The following is a 19690-nucleotide window of genomic DNA, read 5'->3' as shown; positions in this document are numbered from 1 at the left end:
GGGGGCAAGAGGCTGACTCTGTAAACCACTTAGAGAGGGCTGTGAAGCATTGTAAAGCGGTACATAAGTCTAAGTACCATTGCTATTTGCTATTGCTCTTCTCCTGGACCCTGTCAGCTGGAATTCCCTGACCGACAGAGTCCACAGCATGCCTCCCCTGCTGGCAGGGTGAGGTGGGCCAGTTCCACTGGGACGCGATGGTTCGTCAAGCATGTGTTTCTCTTCTCTTGCTTAGAATATAAGCAAGCTATTCTGCCTATGGGGTGACTGAAAAAAAAAACCTAGAATTTTGTAAGCACTACTAGGAAAAAAGTATATTTTTATTAGCTTTTGCTGAACAACCATATGTGACTGCTGTGCTTTGGATCTCATGTACAATGTTGCACAGAAGTCCTTTGAGAAGCATAAGCACTATTGTATTGGTGGAAATGGGATAGGTAAACAAATTGTGAGGATAAAAAAAGCTGTAGATTAGTTCTTGATGCTACTTGTAAGATTTTTAAGTCTTTACAGAAATACTAGCACTAATGTACCGTTGGTCAAACAGGAATCTTTTTTTCTTGGTCTGAAATAATGCTGAACACAGTTTTTGTCTGCTGGGTTACTGAATAATAATGGCAACATATATTGGGACTTGACATATAAAGTACCTAAAATGTAAGGTGCAATACTGGTAGAATCACCCAACACATTAAGCAAGCCTTTCAGTGCTTAATCTTGCCTTCTAGCAAGATTAAGCAATGTGTATAATCTTTATCTCTTTGAAGTCCCTTGTAAACTGTTGTTCACTGCTTTGGAGGGACCATAAGTCTTTTGTGTGTGCTGAAGTAGCAATTAGAATCAATTTTGCAAAGTCCCCTGAGCTGAGACATTTTTTCTAAAAACAAAGCTGTTTATGTCAAGAAAGGTGAATGCACAGAGAGTGGATATCCATGGCCAACGTTCATAGACATATATAACTCCAGCTTTGACAAGCAGCAGAACATATTAACAATTGTGCCTTGGTATTGTGTTTCATTGGTTTTATTACCACTGAAAACTGACACCACTGCTGTTAAAAGAGTAGAAATAGGTAACAGACAGGAAGAAATCAGACTTCTTCATGGGGACAATTTGAATGGTGGTGGGGACTATATTTGCTAATTGCAATTCTTTAAACAAAAAATAAAATAAAAACCATTAATTGAACTTCTCATAACTGGCTGGTGTGAAACTTTGGAACGATTCTGCTTGCTAGACTTTGAATTAAGAAAAAAAATGATTACTATAGTAGAGACCCCAAAAGATTAATTGACCCCAATTGACCTTTCATCATTTATCTACTACCTATTGACTCCTAGCCATTTACTGGCCCCCTTTTGACACCAATCATTTATTGACCACTTCCCATTGTTCCATTGACCCTTGAGGATTGATATTGATCACTTTGGGGAACCCTGACATAGAACATTATGTTAAAATTTACAGTAATTAAGTATTTATAGTAGTAATGAATTATCTACCATACATCACATGTTATGTTGCCAATTTGGGGTGACTATGGTCAAGAGGAAATTTTGGGGCTAGGGTTTTGCTATATCCCCAAGTGAAAAAGCAGGATTCAATCAGTTGGCAGGAAGGAAGAAGGAACCAATGATTTTCTAGATCTGAATTATATAATGAGACGTTCTGCTATTTGTACCTTAGAGACTTGAATATGGCATATTGCTTCAGAATAAACGTTGGGGGATTTGTTTATTTGTTATATTTTTACTGCCTGCTAGTAATAGTTAAGATTTTTTTTCCATGTAGGTTTATGAATTAACATCCCATAATTAATCATTACTGAATTAATACATTGCCTAATATTTTGCTGATTTTTCCAGATATTTTGATTTATATATGCCACAACACTGTTGCATTTAACATTTGAGGATTTGAACATAACCTGGCTGAAAGTGTTATTTTTTATAATCTGAAAATCTAAAATAAATGTTTTACTTTTGGAAGACTGGCTTAACTCTGCTTGATCATAGGAGTTGATTTGATAACTGCATATACTGTTCAAAGTAGTAGCTAATCATGATTTCATAAGAGGGAAGTTAGTATAATTTTTAAAGTGATGGTAACTGATTATCTGTAAATTACAATAGTGTTTCTCCATGTGATCTTTTTCTTTATAATATATGAGATAGATTTCGTTTAGACTAGATAAATAGACAAGATTAATCCAGTGAACATTGAGACTGAATAGCAGCTACACAGGCTTTTGATTTTTTCTTTTCCCCGACTCATACACCCAGTTTATATGTGCTTACCCTATGATCCTAAGTAAAATATAAAACTGGTTTAGCCTTTCACATCTAAATTTGAATTATTACTCTTTTACTAACATGACATGTTCTATCTAAGGTTGTGTTACCATCCCCTCAGCACTGCAAAGCTTGGTAAGGTGCCATTTAAAAAGATTCCCATATAAATCTGTTTTTGAATTACTATTCTGACATAGTGTCAACATGATTTTGAAGAGCATAAATGCTTGCATGATAAGTACTGTAATTTTTAGAGTTCCGTAGATATGTTGCAAAAATAGCTTCTCTGTAATAACCTCTTTATGATAAACTAGTCAAAGAACCATCTGCAGCTCCTTCTTACTCTTTTTTGACTGGATTATATTACCAACTATCATGGCCTTTAAACTGCCTGCCACAGGCAGTATTCTGAACTGTTAAATTTTGTGTAACCCTTTAAACCAGGTTTTTTACATACATACACTACATACATACATACATACGTACTTACACACACACACACACACACACACACATGCACATACACCTGATATTTTGTAAAAATGGTTGGTGGGTTAATGATTGATTCGTTGTTTGAGCCGGTCATTAAATAAATGGTAGTAAATTGAGGACTATCTGTAGTGATAGCTGATGTAGCACCCAAATTCAGGTGAGGATAGGGAAAACCACTTCATGCAATACCACTTCTGCCCTTTCGTTCACAGCTTGGAGATGAGATAGATTTATTATAGAAAGCCTTGACATCTAGAAACAGTAGCCTGAGGCCAAAGCTCCTAGTGATGATGATACTATCCCTTTTCCTTGTAACTGCCTCCTATTATATTTCTGTCTTCCTTCAACTTCCAGCCTCACATGTCCCCAGTTGCTGTGCAACCAGAGCCCTCCCAAATATCCAAGGTGATTTTTTTTCAAGTTAAAAGGCCTCTACAACATACCAGTTTGTTATTCTTCCCAGGTTTGCTAATCTCTTGCTGGAATCTCCCATGCCACCTATCAACCCCTATCAACAATTCAGAATTGTTTGAATGCCAGTGGTCATTCTAGTCATGATAATCCCAATGGATTTTCATTCTCCGTGTTTTTCATCTTCTTCCTTTTCTTGCTTGTTTATGTCTGTCTTTATTATTTTTACAAATAACTTACATCCAACACACCTTCCTCCTGTTTTCGCTCTAACAACAACTATGTGAGATAGGTTGGGCTGAGTGACTGACCCAACGTCACCCATATGACTTTGTGGCTAAGACGGGACTAGAACTCACTGTCTCCTGATTTTTAAACCAGTGCCTTAATCATTTGACCAAACTGGGATCTTCCAAGCTTTTGTGATTTTGTTACTTCCTCCTCTTTTCCACACATATCATGGATTCACATTGCAATAAATACATAGCACAGAATCTAAAGCTGAGAAAGCATAAATGTAAGTTATAAAAAGTAAATGTTAGAAATAAATTTGTGTTAGCTGCAAGAAATGGATTGAGAAAGATCTTTAATTGGGACTGAGCCTAACTTGTTGCTGCTGCATTTTATATCCAAATAATCAGTGTGGCTGTCAGTTCTACTAATATGACTTGAAAGGCTTCCTGTTCTTCTAAGATTTTTGTTCATTGTCCATTCAACCTGGACTTTTCGTTGCCTAAAAATATGTAGTAGTCATGCTGTATATTTTTATCTTAAAATACTATGGCAACTGTTACTTTGCCCCCTCTCCTTCCAGCTAAAATTTCTTAGAAGATGACAAAACATGTTAATTTGACATCATTGTATTTGACTCATCATATCATATCACCACAATGTAGGCTAAACACAAATGTATCACAGGGATATTTCAGCTGAGCTCAGCTAAAAGCTTTTTCCATTCATTTGGGCTTTTAATCTTGATTCACTGTGGCAACCATTTAGCTATATGGGCCTCCTGTCTGGGATATTTTAATTGTAGATAGCATTCTAACCATGGTTTTAGGAAGTTACCCAAATTATATTTTGTAGCTGATAGTAATTTAAACACCAACAATTAATGGGATCTGCCATCTCTGCTACCTTGATAGGAAAAACAATCAGTTCTTTTCTCAAGTCTATTTACATATCTTCTATTTTGTTACGGTAACATACTTGTGTTGTGCTAATGCCTTTATGCTTCTAATGTTGACAGGTGATGGCCTCAAACCACAACTGAGGTACTATGTTTCTAAGAAAAAGGTGACTAATTTGCCGCTTTAAAAATTGAAAACATGCATGTCTTTCAAATTACTTGAATGAAACATTCACTTTGAAAGAATTAAACATACAAAAGGTTTTCAGTATTCGCAACAAAAATATGATTGGGCTATGCAGTGAACAAGATTTAAGGGATGAGGAGAATAATCCAGAACATTTGTGGATATGCACCTTACAGTATCAGTACCTCCTTCAATCAAACATGTTATTTCTCAGATGAGAAAAAAATAGCTTCATTAAGGACAGAGGTGGGTTCCTACCGTTTTGGACCAGTTCAAACATGGCGGCCTGGGTCGCTGGAACCAGCAGTGACCCAGGCCTGCCAAGCCCCTGAACCGATTCTCTCAGTGGCGCTGTAGGTGCCGCCATCTTGTTTTTGCCTTCTGCATATGCGCAGAGCAATTTTTGTTGCACTGCGCAAGCGCAGTGCGCATCAAGTGCAGCACGTCCCTGAGTGAACCGGCAGTAGCGCCAGCCGGAACTCATCCCTGATTAAGGAGTGCTGACAGGATCATATAACTACCTCCTACCCTCAGGCTTTAAATCTCTTTTTCTCACACAAATCCAACTTATTGCACAGCCCTCATATGTGACTTCTAGTGAAGAAGGTCATGTTAATATGTTACATTTAACTTGGGAATTACTTACAGTAGTTAACTAGTGAGTAAAAAATGTTAAGGGGATGAATTGAATTGCCATATTAAAGGCCTCTTGAACAGATGTCCTATATTGTATGCATTGCTAGGGTACATAAAGGAGCTGTGTTCATCATACACATGCTTATTTTTGAATAGTTATTCCTATATCGATCATAGGTACGAACAAGATTCTAGGGAAGGCTCTGAATTCACATCTCACATTGCAGGACAAAATATTTGGTCTGCCATTATGATTGGTGGGATTTTATCTCGTATTGGGCTTTTGGTGGGGGTATACCTGTCTGTAAGTCTAGGAACTTTGTTTCACATTATTTATGTATAAATTTAGAATAATGCATTTATTAAAATAAGAATATTAGAAGAATACATTTGTTCTAAATTCTAAGTGTATTTACACAGTGAAAGACACTTATTTTCTATTATTCTTTAATAAGCAGTTATGGTTTTGGACCCAGATTTAATTTTACCTTGCGTCATGGAAACAGTGAATTTAGACTAGTCGCGCCTGTTGTGTGCGCATGCGCACTGGGGGGTCGCACATTGCATTATGGGTGCGGCACACCCGCACACGACCCCCCTGCGCTCCTCCCACTTGTGGCACACGAGCCAAAAAAGGTTCGCCATCGCTGTACTACTAGGTAAAGTAGAAGAATGTGGGTTGGACAGCATCACCACCAGATGGACTCATAACTGGCTGACCAATCGCATTCAACATGTAGTCCTCAATGGAACTGCATCTAAATGGAGGGAGGTATGCAGTGGAGTACCCCAAGGCTCTGTTTTGGGCCCAGTACTCTTCAACATCTTCATCAATGATTTGGATGAGGGAATAAATGGGGAACTCATCAAATTTGCAGATGACACCAAGCTGACAGGAATAGCCAACACTCCAGAAGATAGGCTAAAGATACAGAAGGATCTTGTCAAACTTGAACATTGGGCACTAATAAAATGAAATTCAATGGTGAAAAGAGTAAGATTCTATATTTAGGCAACAAAAACGAAATGCACAGGTATAGAATAGGTGGCACCTTGCTCAACAGTAGTAACTGTGAAAGGGATCTTGGAGTCCTAGTGGACAACCATTTAAATATGAGCCAGCAGTGTGCAGCAGCTACCAAAAAAGCCAACACAGTTCTAGGCTGCATAAACAGAGGGATAGAATCAAGATCACGTGAAATGTTAATACCACTTTATAATGCCTTGGTAAGGCCACACTTGGAATACTGCATTCAGTTTTGGTCGCCACGATGTTAAAAAGATGTGGAGACTCTAGAAAGAGTGCAGAGAAGAGCAACAAAGATGATTAGGGGACTGGAGACTAAAACATGAAGAACGGTTGCAGGAACTGGGTATGTCTAGTTTAATAGAAAGAGACATGATAGTAGTGTTCCAATATCTCAGGGGTTGCCACAAAGAAGAGGGAGTCAAACTGTTTTCCAAGGCACCTGAGGGTGGAACAAGAAGCAATGGATGGAAACTAATCAAGGAGAGAAGCAACTTAGAACTAAAGAGAAATTTCCTGACAGTTAGAACAATTAATCAGTAGAACAGCTTGCCTCCAGAGGTTGTGAATGCCCCAACACTGGAAGTCTTTAAGAAGATGTTGGATAGCCATTTGTCTGAAACGGTATAGGGTTTCCTGCCTAGGCAGGGGGTTGGACTAGAAGACCTCCAAGGTCCCTTCCAACTCTGCTGTTGTATTATTGTATTGTATTATGATTAGAATGAAGAAAAGAAGTAATGCTGATACAAACATGCATTTAAAAGAATATGGGAAATCAAATATAGAAAAAAAGGAAAAGCAGTGTAAGCATTAGAATACTGGATTATTAAAATTGCCAAATATGTTGGTGCATGCAATTTGATTAACATTGGTTCATTTCTGCCAAAGTTGGTAAACTAGGGAACTTTCATTAATGTTTGATTTAAGACTGGATTTTTAAGACAAACAGGATTTGTAATTTGTAGTTCTTATAAGGAAATAGAATGAAAAATCAAGGCAAGATGTAGATTCTGATTGTAATATAAGACTGAATAAATAGTGGCGGTACTACTGACAGAAAAGCAGCAAACAGAGCATTAATTGGACTATGTAAAAGATATACTTTCTTTGTCATAAATCAGTCTTTTGATTTGAACTGGTTTATCATAAGGTCAGATTAGGCCTCCTTATGCATGATTATGTCATGAATGACAAAAACCGTCTTAAATTCTCTATTCAAATCCTCTTATTAATATAATTCAATGTACTTCATTTTAATGGTTAGTTTTTTAATCAACAGTATGCTAAACTAAAAATTTTCCAGTAGAGTGGAGGGAGGGGTCACAGCTGGGTTAACACAGCCTGATTGGTCCATTTGACTGAGAGAAAACTTCTTAACCTTCGCCTTCTCCCGTTGGTTCCCAGTTTCCTCTCAGTCAAGGTCCAAGACACAGGTTTGGTTCCTAGTAGTAGAGTTTTAGTGGGTTTTATTTGTCAGTATTAGTGTTGTTGGCACCTTGAATTTGGAGTTTTTTATTTAAAAATTTTTTTTTTTTTCTAATGGTCCGCCTTGCAGGGCTGTTGTTCGACTGCCCTCAGGAGGCTGAGATAGTCAGTGGGGGGGGGCGCTTCCTCCCCCTCTCTTAAGGGATCGCTCCGGACTGGTGCCTGGGGTCTCGGGTGTGCCGGGCGATCCTACGTGCTTTAATTTGTCTTCTTAAAACTTTCCGGTGAGGCTCGCAGCGCGCTGGGGCTTTTCGGCGCGAAAGCGGCTTTTCGGCTTCAAATTTGAACCGCTAGCTTCCCGGGCCGGTTACAGCCCACGGCAGCAGCGCGGAATCGTTTTTCTTGGTGTTGGAAGGCTCCTAGGGGCTTAGGAGCTCAGCGATGATTTAGAGAGCGTTTTGGGAAAGGCGAGCTTGCAGCTGCAGGCATCGGCAATTAAGGGCGAGGTGAGCGGCCATTTTTAGGCGCGCTTTTGAAAGCACCGCCCAAAAGAAGCCGGCGGCCATTTTGAGTCACGTGTTTGGGGCTTGCAACACGGAGAGGCTGTGAAAAACGTGGCTGTGCTGTTTGCAACTTTACCGGAGGCCCGGAGCAGGCGATTCTCACCAGCTGAAGGGCAATTCCTACCAAAAAACCTCGTTCTGGAGCACGTGAGTGGGGATGGCAGATAGAACTGAGTCCCAGCAGGCCGCGCCAGCTCGGGCAGGCGAAGATCAGGTTGAGCCCACTCCCCCAGTTAGGCCTCGGGTTTCTAGGCCTTCAGCTGAGGACAGGCCTTCGAGAGCTCTGCAAAGGGATGAGCTCAGGCGATCCAGGGCCATTGAGAAGGTCATTGAAAGGGCTGAGAAGAGACAGGCCAGGGATCCTAGGCCCAGATCCAGATCCCCACACGTGGCGGCTTCATGCCCTCCCCCACCGGTGGCTAGGGGGTTCAGCCCTTCCTCTTCCTCTTCCTCTGCTTCCCCATGCAGATCTGTTAGGAGTCAGGAGCGGGGGGCGCCTCGCTCTCCTTCTGCTTTCCCGGGGATTAGGGAAGAAGATAGGGGGGATCCATTGGAAGGTACCTCTGCAGGTCCAGTTAGGGGTAGGAGATCCAGCAGGGCCTATGTGGCACCAGACTATGATTCAGAAGGAGATGAGGAGGATCTCGAAAACCTCCCTGAGAATCTCAAAAGGCTTATTTCTGCAGCCATTTCTAGGGGCATTTCCCAAAGGGACAGACCTTACCACCACAGTCGAGTTACTCCCTTTAGTAGGTCCAGATCTAGGGCTTCTTCGCCTTCCCTCATGAGTGAGGTCTCCTCTAGGGGGGAGGCACGGAGGGACGATTGGGGGTTCTCTGAGGAGGAGGATGCGGCTCCTGAGCCGCCTCGCTCTTCCAATCTTTTCCTCCAGGCCATGTTCAAACCATTGCTTAAGAAGGCTAGGAGGACCACCAAGGTGGGCACGGGGGACCCCACGGTCCCACCGCCCACGGATCCGGACATGGTCATGTTCTCAGCGACGGCCACCAATAAGGAGGAGATTCCTGCCCCTCCTCTTTTCTTAGAGGTAGCTACTAGCCAATGGGCCCGTCCTTCTAACTTTTCCCCACCTGGCAGCAACGACCGTCGCGCCTACAACATGGAAAAGTCTTTTGTGCAAGCTATTCAGCTTCCAGTTATAGATCAGCCCATAGCAGCTTTAGTCTCCTCCTCTCCAGTAGTTTCAGGGGACGCGGCTGACAAACTTAAGGCAGAGGACAAGAGGGCGGAGCTCACTTTACGTAAAAATTTTAAAGCCTCAGCATGGGCGGTGCGGGCAGCGGCTGCTGCCTCGTACTTTAACCGTACTACGGTCATGTGGCTCCGCCGGCTCCAGGAGCGCATTCCGATCCAGGAGGAGCGCGCACACCAGGATTTGGCTAAAATAATGGCAGCGTGTCAGTATTCGGCTGATGCGACCCTAGACGCAGTTAGATTTGGTTCAAGTGCTTTGGCCACCTCTGTGGCCTCTCGTAGACTTTTGTGGCTCAGGAACTGGCAGATGGACTATAAAGCCAAGTGGGACCTAGTAGCTGCCCCTTTTGAGGGTCCAAATTTGTTCGGGGCTTCCTTAGACCCGATTTTGGTGGAAAACAAAAGATAAAAAGAAAGTTATGCCTACATCCACCAAGAAGGCGGAGTCCCGTAGTCATCCCTATCGCAGGCCCCAGTTCAAGTCTTATGACAGGGATCAGGACCAGCGATACCAATCATACAGACAGGACAGGTCATTTCATAGACAGAGTTTTCAGGACCGTTCTAGATATCAGCCGCAGTCCAAGCGGCCCTTTCGTGGGGGGGGCGGCCGCCCCTTCCGCAGAGGGAAATGACTCGAACCCGAGTCATCCCATCGGAGGCCGCCTGGCACTGTATGCGGACGAGTGGGATCGGATCACGTCAGACGGTTGGGTCAGGGCGACCGTTCGCCACGGCCTAAGGTTAGAATTCCTCTCCAAACCCCCAAGTTTTTTCAAAGTTTTTCCCCCGGCTCGGGACCCGGCGCGGCGTCGTCTCATGGACCTCGCGGTCGCCCATCTTCTAGAAATCAGGGCAGTGGAGGTCGTTCCGGAGCCGGAGAGGGGTCTGGGCTACTACTCCCATCTGTTCGTAGTTCCAAAATCCTCGGGGGGTTGGAGGGCAATCCTCAACCTGAAACGCCTAAACCGCTACCTAGTATACAGGCGGTTCAAGATGGCGTCCCTGAAATCCATTCTGCAGGGCATTCGGAAGGGGGATTACATGGCCTCAGTAGATTTGACGGAGGCCTACCTCCACGTCCCCATCCTTCAGTCTCACCGGTGTTATCTCAGGTTCTCTCACCGGGGCAGGCATTACCAGTACCGGGCTCTCCCGTTTGGTCTGGCCTCAGCTCCGCGGACGTTCACCAAGGTCCTGGCAGCTCTGGCGGCTTATCTGCGTTCCATTCCGGTGAGACTTCAGTGCTACTTGGACGACGTCCTAGTTCAGGCAGGGTCCCTCCCCAGGGCCAAGTCGGATCTTCGGCTGACGATCCGTTGGCTTCAGGCGTTGGGGTTTTCAGTGAACTTTCCCAAGAGCCACCTGTCCCCATCCAGGCAGATTCTACACCTAGGGACAGTGATAGACTCCGAGTCAGGGAGGGTCCGCCTGTCTCCAGAGCGCTTGTCCAGCCTTCGCCAGCTGGTCTCCTCTGTACAAAAAAGACGGTCTGTTTCCATCCTGACCTTGTCTCAACTTCTGGGGAAGATGGTCTCTTGCATAGGGATAGTGCCCTGGGCCCGGCTCCACCTGCGACCTCTCCAGTGGGCCTTGATCCCGGTCCAGAGAAGGATGATGAGCAACTCCTTGCGTCCAGTTCCTCTACCGGTGGAGGTGAGACTCTCGTTTCGGTGGTGGTTGTCCCCAGCGCTGCAACAAGGGGCTTGTTTTTGGGAGCCCGAGAGAGTCACAGTGACGACGGATGCCAGCCTCTTCGGCTGGGGGGCCGTGATGGACTCCGACATGACCCAGGGACGTTGGTCTGCCTCGGATCTCCGCCACAACATCAATTGGCTGGAGTTAAAAGCCGCGCGGCTTGCCCTAAGGACTTTTCGTCATCACCTGCGGGGGCGCCATGTCCTCCTGCTTACGGACAATGTGGCAACGAAGGCCCATGTCAATCGCCAAGGGGGCACCCACTCACGTTCTCTCTGGCGAGAGGCGCAGTCGTTGGGCTTGTGGGCGGAGAGACACTTGGCCTCCATAGTGGCGGAGCACATCTCAGGAGTGTCCAATCTTCAGGCGGATTGGCTGAGTCGCACAACCCTAGACGATGGCGAGTGGCAACTGGGCCCGGCGTTGTTTCGGAAGATATGCAGCAGGTTCGGCACACCTCGGGTGGATCTGTTCGCCTCCCCCGACAACGCTCAGCTGCCCCGGTTCTTTACCCGGTTCCAGTCTCCGTCGGCGGAAGGAGCGGATGCTCTCAGGAGCCGATGGCCCCCGGGTCTCCTTTATGCCTTTCCTCCCCTTCCCCTCGTTCCCCGTACGATAGGGAAGATAGTCACAGAGAGGGCTCTCGTTATTCTGTTAGCACCATACTGGCCGAGGAGACCCTGGTTCGCGGACCTGGTCCAGCTGTCGGTAGCAGACCCCTGGAGGATTCCTCCGGGGGAGGTCGTTCTGAGTCAGGGGGCTTTACATCACCCAGGGCCTCAGTGGCTCCATCTGACCGCCTGGCTCTTGAACGGAGGATCCTGAGGGGGCAGAGACTTTCGGCAGGAGTCATAGCCACCTTAGAGGCGTCTAGGAGGCCGTCCACGGTTAGAATTTACAATGCCACATGGAAAGCGTTTGCGAAGTGGTGCATTCCTTTGGGGTTGGATCCTTCTAGGGCTACCGTCCCAAACGTGTTGGAGTTCCTCCAGAAGGGGTTGGAGGATGGCTTGTCGCATAATACGCTCCGGCGTCAAGTGGCGGCTTTGGCCACCATTCTGGGGGGGGAGGGTTCCCCCGTCCTTTCCCGGTCTCCACTGATTAAGCGTTTTCTGAAGGGGGCGGCTAACATCCGGCCGCCTCCGGTTCATAGGTTTCCAACCTGGGATCTGACCCTGGTTCTCCAGGCTCTGACGAGCTCCCCGTTCGAACCACTTAGGACGGTACACATGCGTCTGCTTACCCTTAAGGTGGTGTTTTTAGTGGCCATTACATCGGCCAGGCGCATTTCAGAGTTGGGGGCCCTTTCTTCACGCAGTGACCTGTGTGTAATACACCAGGACAGGGTGGTCCTTCGCCTGGATCCTTCGTTCATTCCGAAGGTGAATTCACAGTTTCACAGGGCCCAGGAGGTCGTGCTCCCGAATTTTTGTCCCAATCCCTCGAGAGAGCGGGAGTTGGTGTGGCATAAGCTGGACGTTCGCCGGGCTGTTCGCATTTACCTAAAGCGAACTGAGGGCATTAGGAGGACGGAAGCGTTATTTGTTTCCTTTCGTCCGGGCTCGTTAGGATGTAAGGTGTCTTCTTCCACCATCGGACGATGGATTAGGTTGGCCATAGTTGAGGCTTACGGGGCTTCTGGGAAGACTCCCCCATCGGGGATTACTGCGCACTCCACCCGCAGTGCGGCTACTTCGGCGGCTTGGGCCACCAGGGCACCTTTCGAGGATATTTGTAGGGCGGCGGCCTGGGCTTCCCCCACACCTTTTATTAGGCACTATCGTTTGGATACTTATGCCTCGGCTGAGGCATCCTTTGGCCGGAGGGTCCTTCAGAGGGTGGTGGCCGATTCTTCACCTGGGACCCAGTCGGCCCGCCCGGGGACGTAGCGTGGGTATGTCCCTGCTGTGACCCCTCCCTCCACTCTACTGGAAAAAGAACGTTGGTCTTACCTGAACGTTTTTTTCTGGAGTAGTGGAGGGAGGGGTCACATTTCCCGCCCTAGTTAGTTAGTTAGACAGGGTCCGGGAAGTGTAGAATCGGGAGGCCCCGGGGGGGCTTGTTCTTGTTTGTGTTTGACTTGCAGTTGCTGGCCGTGACATCGCGGAAACTGGGAACCAACGGGAGAAGGCGAAGGTTAAGAAGTTTTCTCTCAGTCAAATGGACCAATCAGGCTGTGTTAACCCAGCTGTGACCCCTCCCTCCACTACTCCAGAAAAAAACGTTCAGGTAAGACCAACGTTCTGTTTCAGTAACTCAGTTTTCCACTTAGAGGCATTATATTTCTGTGTCAATTTTCCTTTTTTCTTCCTTCATTGTTTTCTTTTTTTTTCTTATAAAAATGAGAGGTAAACAAATAAATGCCATGTTATAAAAGATAGAGTAATTACATTCTTTAGTTTATGAAGCAAATGAAAAAAGTTAATGGGAAGCATTTCCTAATAGAAGAAATAAACAAAAAATGGCTTCTGATTTGAAGCTTCCTGAAAGAACAGTTTTTCAAAAAATATGTTATTGATGAGAATTCACTTTAATTTTCTCGCCTTTCTTCCCAAAAGTCTGATTGACCTGGATTTCTTGTAACAATCTTTTTTGGTTTTAGTTCTGAATTTTTTTAATTTAATGATAATGAGTCACATGCTTTAGGGGGTGATTAAATCATCCTAAAAGGCTTTTTAATGCCATCTGCAGTTGAAAAGAAACCCTGAATCTCCAGTTGGCAGCTGAGTGAGATGTGAGTGAAGGTTACCTTTGAAGTATGGTGTGCATTGCAAGTTGCTTAACTCATTTATATGAAAATGTGCATTTCTGTTAATATCAGTTTAAATGGGACATATTTTTAAAATAATGTTCCTTAGACATTTTTTAATTTTGACAGACCCAGTAAATTCTGGTCCCAAGTATATTGAAAGTAATTTTGGATTTTGGATGTGGGAGAATTTCTGGATGCACATTGTTTGGCTGGTTATTTATAGATAAGTTTAATTATGGTTTAGAGTCAATAATTGTAAATTGCAATGTAATGTTTGTGGTGTGGCATATTAATTAGATCTCTTTCCTTTTATGTACAGCTCTTTTTGGTGTGTGGAGAAGTTTATTTCTAGCTGCTTGTATGGCTATGCTGCTAGAGATCAAACAGAAATCCCTGGATTGTAACATTTATTTGCCTCTAGAATAGTTCTGAAGGAAAAAAAAATAGCTGGGGAAATAGTAGCTTCTAGGTCCCAGATGTCTAATTATAACTCAGACCTGTTTTTGCTTTTGACTGTTAAGATATTCTTCTAGTTTTCAAAGTACGCCAGGATATATAAAGAATGTGTGAGAACACTTTTATTGCAAACAACCAACAGTTGGAGCAGGGATCAATTTTGTTAATATTCAGAAATTATGATAAATGAGTTCAGCATGCAAATAGGTTACGCTGGATGTATTTAACTTAACACAAAGGGGTCTATCTGTTTACCATCTTTAAAATTAACTTAAATTGCATAGTATCCTCTGTGTTGTATCCACTTTCAATATTTCATTTTAAATTTCAAATGAGTTATTCTTTTCTGGTAACCAAAAGTAGAAAAAGTATGTTGAATGCACTTTATAAGAACTGCCAAAAAAGAAATATGCAAACTGCAGTAGGCCTACATGCTTCCTACTTATTTAATTCATTTAAAAAATTCAACTGTCAATCATTAAAAGTAATCCCATTTCAGTTTGGCCTTAGTTCTTCAAAGATCTACAATAGTTTTGTGTGATGATTTGAAGGTACAGCCTCTAGAGTTTGCTGTTTCCCTAGTTGTCTCAGTAATACTTTTAGACCACTTATCTAAATGAAATGCCCTCATTCCATATGGTTTCTGAAAGTATATTTTAACAATCCTTTTTGCTACTTTTCCAGGGTACCATTTTATCCAGCATACGATCAACTGTAACGATGTAGAAATTATGACAGTATAACTAATAACCTAGCATGTTTCCTTAAAAGTATCGCTTGAATGCATTGGGTGTTGGTTCTTACCTGAGACGCTCATTCTCTGTGAAGTGGAGATAGTAGCCAGTCTGGGTTTGTTCTGTCCAGTAACCAATTGGACTGGGTCTACAATCTGATGTGATCATAACTGGTGGCTCCTCACAATATAATATAATACAATACAGTAGCAGAGTTGAAAGGGACCTTGGAGGTCTTCTAGTCCAACCCCCTGCCTAGGCAGGAAACCCTATACCGTTTCAGACAAATGGCTATCCAACATCTTCTTAAAGACTTCCAGTGTTAGGGCATTTACAGTTCTAAACAAAATTGACTGTAGACTTATGTGAGAATCGATAAAAAAATAACACTGCAGAAATGTACTCTCTCTCCTTATGTACAAAAATCTCTCGGTCAGACAAAGATTAAGGCAGGGTGGGGCTGGCTGCTATCTCCACTTCACAGAGAATGAGCATCTCAGGTAAGAACCAACACCCATTCTCCTATGTTAGTGGAGATAGCAGCCAGACTGGGCCATACCAAAGCAAGGGCTGTCCACTAGGGAGGGGAAATGATTGTTAAAATCTGTTAAGGTACATGTACTTGTTGCAATACTCTGTGACCAAAGGCTGCATCAGCCGACGCATACTTGTCTAATTTTTAGTGTTGCATGAAGGCCGTAGGAGATGTCCATATGGCCGCCCAGAAAACTTCCTCAATGGATGCTTGGGTAGACCATGCTGCCATGGTTGCCGCACTCCTGGTGGAGTGGGCAGTAATGTGTTATGGAACCTGTAAGGACTGAAGTTCATAGGTTAGCTTAATGCAGGCTCTAATCCACCGCCCCAGACTCAACGGTGATGCCTTTGCCCCCAAAGATATCTGGCGAAAACAGACAAAGGGGTATTCAGAACGTCGAAGCGAGGTAGTGCGGCTGATATAAATTCTAAGAGCCCTGCAGACATCGAGGGTGTGCCATTTGCGCTCCAGCTGGTGTTGAGGAGCTGGGCAAAAGTCCGGTAATGTCAATTCCTGGGCCCTGTGAAACCTGCTGTTGATTTTTGGTATGTAGGCAGGGTCAAGGCATAACCCAACCCTGTCAGGATGAAATATGCATCCATCATGTCTTAATGACAGGTCTGAAACACGATGTTATGGCCACCAGGAATAAAGTTTTTAAAGATAACAATTTCAAAGATGTGGATCGTAATGGTTCAAATGGCTGTGAGGTGAGAGCCTCTAGAACCTTTGGTAAGTCCCAGGTTGGGTACCTGGGAATGACAGGAGGTCAGAGGTTTGAGACACCGCCCCAGTGGGTGAACTGAAAGATTATCTTTACTACTCTGCTGACCTACAATATCATTCTTGAGACACAGTTCTCCATATTCTATATGTTAAGAAAGGGTTGACAGATCACCTCATGATAAAACTATAAATGAAACTAGACCTTCAACAAAATTAATGGATATTCTGATTTTACTTTTCCTGCATTCATTCATTTACAAAATGTGCTTGAAGAGATTCTTACACTGCCATAAGCTAATAAGCAAACAAGCTACAATGAATATCAACCCCCAATTTTATTTTTATTTTCTGTGCAATACTTAATGATCCGTCACTCTCTTTCTGCTTCACTTGACATTTCCAATATTGTGTAGACACTGTCTTTCACTCTTCTATCTGGCTCAGACACAATGTTGTCTACTCCTATCTATCTCATAAAGGCATTGTTTTCTAACTGCTGTATTTATTATCTGCTAGGTCTCAACATTTCACTTCTACTTTAATTGTTGATCATTGAGAAGACACTTGAGCAGAGTGTCTATTTCAATTTTGTGAAATGCAAGGAAGAAAGAATTTTCCATTAAAAAAAGGAAAAAGTCTCACAACATGTACCTAAAATGAATAAAGTGATGGAGATATACTGGCAGATACATTACTTAAATGGTTGATTCTTTGTTAAGGAAATGCACAAATTTTTAGAAAAGAAATGTGAGATATCATAGCCATCAGTCTATTCTTGCTATAAAATGTTGTATTGTATAATTTACAAATTATAAAATAAGTTATAGCAGCTAAAAGCTAAATTAATCTGATTACCAAAGGTAAACAAAATAAGAACTTTCTGTTTTCCTGTGCACCGCTTGGAGAGTCCAAGCAATGGGTTAATTCAGTCTGGTTGCCCTTGGATACTGAGGAACTTTTTTTCTCCCTTTAACCACACTTCCTCGTGTGATTATTGCCAGAATTAATTTCCTCAGTGCCCAGATCGGATGCATATTTGAGTTCAGGCTATTAATCTTTGGCTTGGACTCTCCTAAATTTTTGGAAAACCTTTTCCTCTTTAAAACGAACTTTTCTCCTTGCCTTTTGTTCTTCTGCAATCAACATCAAGCTATCTCGGAGGCCAGGAGGTAAGCGTGTGTGGGGGAGGTTTTTTCTCCACAGCCTCGCACTCGTGCAGGCTTGGAAATTTGCCGCTTGCTCCCAGAGCGCGGCAGCAGCGGCGAGAGGGTTTTTTCTTTTGTTTTTTGGCTCGGTTCCCTCCCCGGTTGTTATTTTCCGGCCTAGTTTTTCGTTTTTTTTGACTTCCCTGCGTTTTTTCCCACCCCTCAGCTGCCGCGGAGCAACGAGCGGCCCGGATTGATCCTGGCTGCCGCTTTCCTCTCCGCCCAGCTCCTCGCTGTTGCGGCGGCCATTTTTAGGCGTGAAAAGTTCGCGCCTTTAATTTTAGGCCTCTGCCGCTCAGCCACGCTCATGCAGGAGGCCGCCTGGTGGCTACAGGGCCTCGCCGGGCCCGCCCAGCGGACCCTCGGCCACCACTCACTGGACATCAGCGGCGCTGGTAATTTGGCCACCACGTGTCCTTTGCACCGGCACAGGGAAGAATTTTTTCTCTATCCTTAAGATCTGGCCAGGCCTTCCCCTTTTTTAAAGCCTCTAGTCTCCTGGCCTACTGACTTCCCTGTCTCTCCTGCAGGGGTTACTGCAGCCTGAGCTGCGGGCCCACCTCATAGCTCAACCTCCTGGGTGTCCTCCTCTCATTTGGCTACTAGTGTTAGGCTGAAATGGATTTATTAATTTTTCCTATACCTGTATTATTAATCATGATTGTCTTTTTTTATGCCTTTCAGTGTAGCCAGTCGAATTCCGCTGCAGCCTACCCGCTTGCCTGTGTTTTTCTGCATCATCCTTGTGCGGTCATTGGCATGGAGCTGCCCCCTCCATCAGGTTCCCTTGAGGCTAGATCCGGCCCCTCTCAGGCCCCTAGCAAGGATCCCCCTTCCAGTAGGGGTGGGAGTGTGGGCAAGGGCGTCTCAGGGGACACCAATAAGCACCCTGTCACGGCCCCGTCTGCAGCCGAAACCAAAGACGCTGAGAGGCGCCAGCGGGCCCTTGATAAAAAATTTGAGAAGGCCCGGCGCCAGGCTGGGACAGGGTCCCCCCCAGAGGTGGCCCCCGTTCCCCCATCCAGAGGTGATATCTTGGCGTTGCTGAATGAGGAGGTAGAGTCTCAGGATCTGTCCCCGGACAGATCACTGGTGGAACCAGTTTCTCCTGCCCCGTCCTGGTCATATGAACAGGACCCAGTCCCAGAGGGTCACACCAGGGCTCCCCCGGCTGGGGGCTCCCACTACCATCTCCAGGACCCCAGGGACCCGGAATCAGACTCTGATCAGGAGTCCGAGCTGTCACCGCGCGTGCAGGCCTTGGTCGATCGTGCTATCGCCAGAGGCATTGCTGAGGGCCTCCAAAAGCGCTCCCCTCCCCCTTTGGGGCCAGGGACCACTCCCCGGGGCCCGGCGGCCCCTCCTCCAGCCAAGCGTGCCCGCCATCCGTCCCTTGAGTCATCCGTGGTCAGCGAAACCTCCGCCATCGAGGACGCTGACCAGGACGGCCTGGAGCTATCTGAAGACGAGGACCTCCCCCCGGACGCCCCTTCCTTTTCCGGACTTTTCAAACCTACTCTCTTTAAGTCCATTCTCCGCAAGGCCAAACTAGCTACCAGGGTAGGGATTAAACCTAAGCCGGTCCAACCTTCGGCCGATGCTGTTCCCGAAAACCCCAATGCGGCCATGTTCGACGTTCCGGCCCCCCCAACAAGAGCTGGTCCCGGTTCCAGGCTTATTCCTGGACGTAATCCAACGCCAGTGGGCCCAACCAGCCACCTTGTCTTCCCCCAGCGGGGCAGACAAGAAACTTTACTCTATGGACCCCACCTTGGAAGACCTTTTGGTTCTCCCAGCCGTGGAACCACCTATCACTGCCCTCACCTCCAACTCCTCCCTTCCAGCAGAACTGCTGGATGGGCTCAAGGCGGAGGATAAGAAGGCGGAGAGGGTATGCCATAAGGCCCACCTGGCGGCTGCCTGGGCCATCAAAGCCTCCTCTTCCGCCTCCTTTTTTAACAGGGCCTCCGTTATATGGCTAAGGGAACTGTTGGCCAAACTCCCGGCAGGAGACTTGCGCCTCCACCAGGATATTTCAAAAATTATTGCGGCCTCCCAATATGCGGCAGACGCATCCCTTAACGCCTCTAAATTTGCTTCTAGAGCCTTGGCGGCCAACGTCACCTCACGCCGCCTGCTCTGGCTCCGCCACTGGCAGGCGGACCAGAAGCATAAATGGAAGCTGGCCTCAGCCCCCTTTAAGGG

At 45.3% G+C, this 19690-nt stretch overlaps 2 protein-coding genes across 3 annotated transcripts in view; one reads left to right on the top strand and one right to left on the bottom strand.

Moving 5' to 3' along the window:
* The window catches only part of LYRM9 (LYR motif containing 9), a 403766-nt gene that overhangs the window by 81528 nt on the left and 302548 nt on the right, over window positions 1-19690 (bottom strand). The gene's annotated exons all lie outside the window — the stretch shown is intronic.
* Window positions 1-19690, top strand: part of NLK (nemo like kinase) — a 129000-nt gene that overhangs the window by 15925 nt on the left and 93385 nt on the right. The window lies entirely within an intron of this gene.

Source organism: Natrix helvetica, assembly GCF_964273705.1.
Source record: "Natrix helvetica genome assembly, chromosome: 2".
Lineage (NCBI taxonomy): Eukaryota > Metazoa > Chordata > Lepidosauria > Squamata > Natricidae > Natrix > Natrix helvetica.
This window is presented reverse-complemented; position numbering and strand designations above follow the sequence as displayed.